This window comes from Crocuta crocuta, unplaced genomic scaffold, assembly GCF_008692635.1.
Source record: "Crocuta crocuta isolate KB4526 unplaced genomic scaffold, BGI_CrCroc_1.0 scaffold488, whole genome shotgun sequence".
Classification (NCBI taxonomy): domain Eukaryota; kingdom Metazoa; phylum Chordata; class Mammalia; order Carnivora; family Hyaenidae; genus Crocuta; species Crocuta crocuta.
Genome location: NW_027530995.1, coordinates 678732 through 686398, shown reverse-complemented (window position 1 = coordinate 686398; position 7667 = coordinate 678732). Strand labels below are relative to the sequence as shown.

Genomic DNA, 7667 nt, shown 5'->3' with positions numbered 1-7667 from the left:
AGGGGACCAGATCGGTACTGAGTCTGGGCTCCTTGGCTTATAGAAAATGGTAGAAAGTGTACAGTTTGAAGTGACATGGTCAAATTTGTGTTTTGGATAAACAGCCCTAAGAGCAAAGTGAAGCATGGGGAAAATTGAAATCAGAAAGACCAGTTAGAAGGGCACCTGGGTGGCCAGTTGGTTAAGTGTAGCATTCTTGATTTCGGCTCAGGTCATGATCCTGGGGTTGTGAGATCAAGCCCCTCATCAGGCTCCATGCTGAGCATGGAGCCTGTTTGAGATTCTCTCTCTCTCTCTCTCTCTCTCTCTCTCTCTCTCTCTCTCTCCCCTCCTCTGCCCCTCTCCCCTACTCATGCTCTCTCTCTCTCTCTGTCTCAAATTAAAAAACAAACAAATAAAAAAAAACCTGAAAAAACAAGATCAGTTAGGAAGGAGGATATTGCAACATTTGAAGTAAGAGATAATGGATCCCAAATCAAAACACTGGCAATGAGAATAGAAAACTGAATAAAAGAATGGAAGTAGATCATCTCTGTAATAAACTGTGTGTGTGATGATGAAGGAGGAATCAAGGGTGACCCTAGTTTCTAGTGAGGACAACTGAGTGCAGGGTGGTACTGAAGGGAGCAATTATTAACCTGAATAGGTTTGCAGTGTTGAGTCTGAGGAGGCTANTCTGGGAAATAAGGGCCTGGAATTGTGGAGAAAGACATCCCTGGAGATATAGAATTATAAAAATCACATGAGGTAGCTGAAGCCATTTAATCAGCTTCGCCACCACCACCAATAGTGCCACCACCTGGTGGTCCCTCTGTGCTTCACCTCACCAATCCTCTTGAATCCTGACTCCTCTAAGCTTGCTATTAAGGCTCACAACAACCACTTCCTCCACACTCTCCCCTTTCCCACTAAGCTTTGGTACTCGATAACACACCTCTGTGTTAGTTAGAACACAGGCATGTTGCTGTAGCAACGGAACCCCAAAGTACAATAGCTGATAGATTGCAGGAGTTTCTTCTTTCTTACATAACAGTTCAGGGCCTGCAGGGCATCTCTGTTCCATGAGGCTATATAGGAACCAGAATGATAGTGAGCTCTGCCATTCTCGGCATCCCTCTTAGGACCCAAGGGATTATTCCAGTCATTGTCATTTCCCAATTGGTGTGGGAAAAATCTGGGCAAGAAGCTTCACCTTTTTGTTTATTTATTTTTTTATGTTTTAAGTAATCTCTACTCCTAACATGGGGCTTGAACTCATAGCCCTCAGTGTCACATGTTCTAACAGCTGAACCAGCCAGGCACCCCAACAAAGCTTCATCTGTTTATTTTTTTAAAAAGTTTTTAAATTTATTTTTGAGAGAGAGAGAGAGAGAGAGAGAGAGAGAGAGAGAGAGAGAGAGAGACAGAGCGTGAGCAGAGGAAGGTCAGAATCCAAAGATAGGCTCCAAGCTCTGAGCTAGCTGTCAGCACAGAGCCCCATGCTGGGCTTGAACCCACAAACCGTAAGATCATGACCTGAGCTGAAGTCAGACGCTTAACCGACTGAGCTATCCAGGTGCCCCAAGCTTCATCTTTTTTTAATTTTTTTAATTTATTTATTCTTTTTTGTATTTTTTATTTATTTCTAGGAGAGAGAGAGAGAGACAGCGTGAGCAGGGGAGGGTCAGAGAGAGAGGGAGATACATACTCTGAAATAGGCTCTAGGCTCTGAGCTGGCAGTCAGCACAGAGCCCGACGCGGGGCTCGAACCCACGAACCGCGAGATCATGACCTAAGCGAAAGTCGGACGCTTAACTGACTAAGCCACCCAGGTGCCCCGATCTTTTTTTTTTTTTTAAATGTTCATTTATTTATTTATTTTGGGGGAGTGAGAGAGTGCACACACATGTGGGAAAGGCAGAAGAAAGAATCCCAAGCAATCTCCACACTCAGCTCAGAGCCCGACTGGGGATTGGATCTCATGACTGCAGATTTTGACCACAAGATCATGACCTGAGCAGATATCAAGAGTTGGGCTTCACCGACTGAGCCACCCAGGCACCCCAAAGCTTCATCTTTAATAAATATAAACACACATTGGGGTGCCTGGGTGGCTCAGTTGGTTAAGCATTCGACTTCGGCTTAGGTTATCATCTCACAGGTCATGGGTTCAAGCCCTACGTCGGGCTCTGTGCTGACAGCTCAAAGCCTGGCACCTGTTTCAGATTCTGTCTTCCTCTCTCTATATCTCTCCACTGCTCATGCTCTGTCTCACTTTCTCTCAAAAATAAATAAACATTTTAAAAAATTTAAAAAAAAGAAACCCATCACTTCTGTTACACCCCTTTGATCCAAACTCAGTCAAGTCACCACACCTACCTTCAAGGGAGACTGGGAAATGTAATATCTTGCTGGGCAGCCATTTGATGAGCTCACACTCAGAGGGGTTCTGTTACTAAAATACAGAAAGAGAAAATGGACACAGGGAAGAATTAGCAAACTTTGACATTTCTAAAGCCCTGGACCTCTTTTTTTTTTTTTTTTAATTTATTTCTGAGAGACAGACACAGCGTGAGCAGGGGAGGGTCAGAGAGATAGGGAGATACAGAATGTGAAACAGGCTCCAGGCTCTGAGGCGGCCGTCAGCACAGAGCCCGACGCGGGGCTCGAACCCACGAACCGTGAGATCATGACCTGAGCCGAAGTCGGACGCTTAACCGACTGAGCCACTCAGGCGCCCCTAAAGCCCTGGACTTCTAATTAAATATCCATACGTACTTTTATTTACACACACAGAATACATTAATCTCTTCCCTCAGGAGACAACCCAAAGGGCATTCCAGGGGCACCTGGATGCTTTTCTGTTCTTGTGTTCCATTTTATTTCCTTCCTTGCCTTCTTTTGGATTGACGGTTTGTTTTCTTAAAATTTTTAAACGTTTATTTTTGAGAGAAAGAGAGAGAGAATGAGAGAGCGAGTGCATGAGTGGGTCATAAGATCATGACCTAAGCCAAAGTAAGACACTTAACCGATTGAGCCACCCAGGCACACATGGATTGATAATTTTTATCATTCAATTTTAAAGTCTCTTTTAGTTTAGATAACCTCTACTTCTATTCTTTTGCTGTTATCCTAGTTACAGCAGGTACCGTTCACTTATAAATATCTAATGCTAAGTGATATCTTTCCTCCCCTCTAAATGTGAGAAATTTAGAATGTTTAACCCTCTCCTAAACTTTTATGCTTTTATTGCCATGCATTTTAAATACCTATCTATTTCTGCAGGACATCATAGTAACAGTTTCATAGTCAATATTCATTTAAAGTTACCCACCGTGTGATGGGGCGCCTGGGTGGCTTAGTCGGTTAAGCGTCCGACTTTCGCTTAGGTCATGACCTCACGGTTCGTGGGTTCGAGCCCTGCGTCGGGCTTCGTGCTGACTGCCCGCTCAGAGCCTGTAGCCTGTTTCAGTCTGTGACTCCCTCTCTCTCTGACCCTCCCCCGCTCACGCTGTCTCCCTCTCTCTCTCTCTCTCCTAGAAATAAATAAATAAATAAATAAAGTTACCCACTGTGTGAAATCCCTTTGAATTTATTTTGCTGTTCATTTTTCCTAGTGGTTCTTTCTCAATGAGAAAAGAATAGGAGTTATTTATCTCCTATTAAGCTTATTTTTGATTGTGTGCTAGAAAAAATCATTTTTAGAAAAAAATGATTTCCAGTTTGATGTTTCTTCTAGAGAGAATGGTCATTTGCTTTTTCCAGGATCATTTTAGTTCAAGATTTTAGATTTTCTAAGCAAGCCACTTCCAGCTCAGCCTTAGTCATAGGGGACGGTGTGCATGTGGAATGGCCTGATCTGACTTTTGTCTCCCTAATCCCATAAGGTTGCCTAACAGACAGCTCACCCTCTCAATTGTCTCTTCAGGATCAGCTAATGACCCTAAGGTAGACATGTTCGAAAATGGCCAGGCTCACTCCTCTGCATTTCCATTTTCTTCCAGATTTCATCCTAGTAATTTGCCAATAATTTGTCAGCTTTTTTGATGCTTCTAAAAAAAGATTTTTAGTAAATTATGTTCAGCAGAAGGGTGATCTGAATTAGCTAGTGTGCCATTACTGAAATTGGAAGTGTCACTTCTTCAGAGTTCCTAGAACAACATTTCTTAAGATGGGGGTCCATGGACCATGCGCATCAAAATCACATTAAGCTTCTTAAAAACTGGGATTACAGGGCTGCCTGCTGTCTCAGACTTCATTCAGAGCCCATGGCACGAAAACCCAGAAGTCGGTCCTTTTGTGTTGTTCACAGACTCTATTTATTAAGACTTTAAGTTTGAGAAATCTTGCCCCCAAAACTGAGCACAACACTCTTACTAATAGGCATTCAAGGAATTTGACTTGATTTTTGTTTAAAGGTCATGTAGATCAGAAGAAAGCTGAATACATGCCCCACTCAGAATTTGGTTAATGTTACGTCTCTTATCTCCTTACCATTTGAAAAATCCTCAAGAGAAGATGACCCAAAGGAGGAACTCTCAATAACCAAAACCCTATCTAGAGTCAAAGTCTTGTCTCAGTAGTAGCATTTTGATCAGTCATGGATGGCAGTTACTTCAATGTGCTTGTTAGTCACTAATGAAAGGTTTGAGAAAGAACTTAAAGATATCTTGATCCCCAAATCTACTAGACTGAAAAAACAACAACAACAAAAAAAACCCAAAAACCAACCTGGGTTTTTTAGGCTAGTTTATAATTGGATATAAATTATAAATATTAAGATATCTCCTCCAATATTATTATTTGGCTAAGAAGTTAACGCCATGTTGGTCTTCAACATTAATTTGAAATTTTACTGGTCCAAAAAAATCTGTAGATCTTGAAATCACTGACTTTTGCTTCTCAAGCCACTCCAGTTTCCAGTATTCAAAAAATCCTCTGGTCTGCTGTTAATGTTTTTGCAAAGAGCAGGCAAATCTGCATTCCACACTGTCAGGAACATGATTAATTATCTATTTGGATTAGCCAACAAAATCTATGTTCCTGTGTTTCTGTGACACACTTACTTGAATTTCTCAGCTTTTGTCATTCTTCTGAGTTACAATGCCTTTTGAAACATTAGTCTTTGCTTTCTTGCAGGACAAAAAGGAACAAAACTTAAAAAAATAACCAAACCAACTAAACAAACAAAACCCACTGCCAAGCAGTTGCTGACGGACATTTAAAGATTTCTCATTGCTGCACCAACATGTGGTCTTAGATTTCTTCAACTTTTAAAGGAAAAGCTTTGAATGAATTCTTGTATTTTCCACGGTTAATATGGAAACGTCCTCATGTTACACACACCATAGACATCAATAGAAAGTTTCAGAAAATTTGAGCTTTTTAATCAGATGATCTTGTGCTCTACTCAGATAATGAAATTCCACAGGGAAACTGCTACTCAGGATAGGCTTTGTTCTTTTATAATATTCATTTTCTTTCATTGCTCTGTAACCAAGAGGCTACTTCAATAACCATCTGAAGAGGGAGGATGGTATTACAAATGAGCTGTTATGAAATTTTTAAAAACCAGTTCTGTTTTGGAAACTACTATCAGTTGGAGAGTGGTTTCTATGTGAACTGTGCTAAATTCCTTAAAGGTAATCCAACTGTGAATACGCCTTATTGATGAAATCATGTTTGTCACTCCAGTAACCTAATAGGATAGCATACGTTATGTGGGCTGTGGTAAACTATGTAACCTATCATTTAAAAATCATCACATGCCCTTATGGTTTCATTTAACCTGATTAATCTGCTTTGGTAATGGAATCATTTATGCCTAATTAGATACATCTAGATTATGATGCTAAGGAAAGGGTAATTTGTGAGTAATAAGATATCTCTAAAATCTGTAGGTTGGGGGCAACATCACCATTTTAGGTTTTTAAAGGTACCTATTCACGTCTCTAAGGCTGAAAACTGGCCTTGCTTTAGGCAGCATGTTTTCTTTCTAGTAGGCTCTTTATAAATCCATTCATGGCTCTTTATTGCATCAGCTTCCACCATACTGGGTTTGTATCTGTTAAAGGTGGGTGGGGTATATGTAACATTTGATAATGTTAAGAAAAATTACCCAACACTTGGAACCAAAGCGAAAGTATGATTGCTTGTCCTTTGAATGTTGGACTAGAGCTTTATTTCAAGGTCTTTATCTAACAGGCCCACCCAAGGATTATTTAGTTCTTCAGAGGAATGCACTGCTCCTTGATTAAATCTCAGATATGTGAACTTGCAGATTTTTGTCCAAGAGAGATGCAAAAGATTGCCGGGCAGGTTCTGGTTGTACGGTCCTATTTTGCTTCTAATTTAGCAACCTTATTTCAGCATGCTTTTCCTTTTGAACATATAAATCTCTGTCTAATTCTCCTTTGTCCCAGATTTATCATCCTCCTTCTTTCCTCATTAACGTATTCATCCTATATTTTCATTACGGTCATGTTTTTCAAAGTTACACTTTTTCTCTATGAAAAAAAAAGAGATGAATCTCACAAGACGCTCAAGAAAATGTATCTTCTTTCTTTAGTTTATGCAACTTCACCTCTCTGGGGAACATATTTTATAGGAATTAAGCCAATGCATTTTTATTCCCCCCTTTAAATCCTTTTTCTTGTTAGTCTTCTGATAGAGTCATCAGGCTCCCTATCCCAAGAAAGAAAGGACAGACAGGTGCTGCTCATAACAGAGAGACCATTTCTCAGATTTTAATTTCTAATCTGATTTTCTTCACNGCAGTTCATGTGAGTTCGAGCCCTGCATAGGGCTCTATGCTAACAACTCAGAGCCTGGAGCCTGCTTCAGATTCTGTGTCTCCTTCTCTTTCTAGCCCTCCTCTGCTTATGCTCTCTCTCTCAAAAATAAAATAAATAAATAAATAAAAAATAATAAAAAAATAAATCGGACTTGACCCTGTCCCTCCTCCCAGCTTCGACCTAGAAGCTTGTAAGTTAGATCGGAGCAGATTTAGATAAGAATGCTACATTTTTAGCCAAGCTAAGGATATCATGAGTAAATTTGAAAGATTGTGTCAGGGAGGAAAATTTTCTTCTGCCCTTCAANTTAGAAGAAAGGAGAGAGGAGTTTTGTTTCCAAAAAATAAAAAATAAAAATAAAAATAAAAAGGTTTTCATATTATGTGGGTAAGTTTCTTAGGTAGAGAGGAATGTCTGTAAATAGCTCTCTTCCTGGTACCAACAGGCAGTTGAGGGGAAGGTAAAGAGCTTTTCCTTCCTCTGCTGGGTTTTGATTGCTTTTGACTCAAAATAATGTTCATGCCAAACTGGGCCATCCTGGAGCCCTTGGCTCCTGTAGTTCCCTCCTCTGACACTTCCCTTAAGCTTCAGGTATAAAAGTTGAGCAGGTAGATCATTCTGTCTTGGTAAATCGGTCCTCGCAATAAGTCAGTTCAGTTAAACTCATTTCAGGAGACAGTGATGCAGTTGTGTTCTCAAAGTTGGGCCTATCAGTTTAAGCAATCAGGTTTTAAATAAAAGGCATTTCGGGGCGCCTGGGTGGCTTAGTCGGTTAAGCGTCCGACTTTCGCTTAGGTCATGATCTCGCGGTTCGTGGGTTCGAGCCCCGCGTCGGGCTCTGTGCTGACTGCCAGCTCAGAGCCTGGAGCCTGTTTCAGTCTGTGACTCCCTCTC

General features: G+C 40.7%; 1 long non-coding RNA gene across 1 annotated transcript in view; it reads right to left on the bottom strand.

Moving 5' to 3' along the window:
* The window catches only part of LOC144236845 (uncharacterized), a 29532-nt gene that overhangs the window by 9577 nt on the left and 12288 nt on the right, over positions 1 to 7667 (bottom strand). The window contains exon 2 of the long non-coding RNA XR_013336665.1: positions 2359 to 2434. This is a non-coding gene — a long non-coding RNA (uncharacterized LOC144236845). The remainder of the gene's footprint in view (positions 1 to 2358; positions 2435 to 7667) is intronic.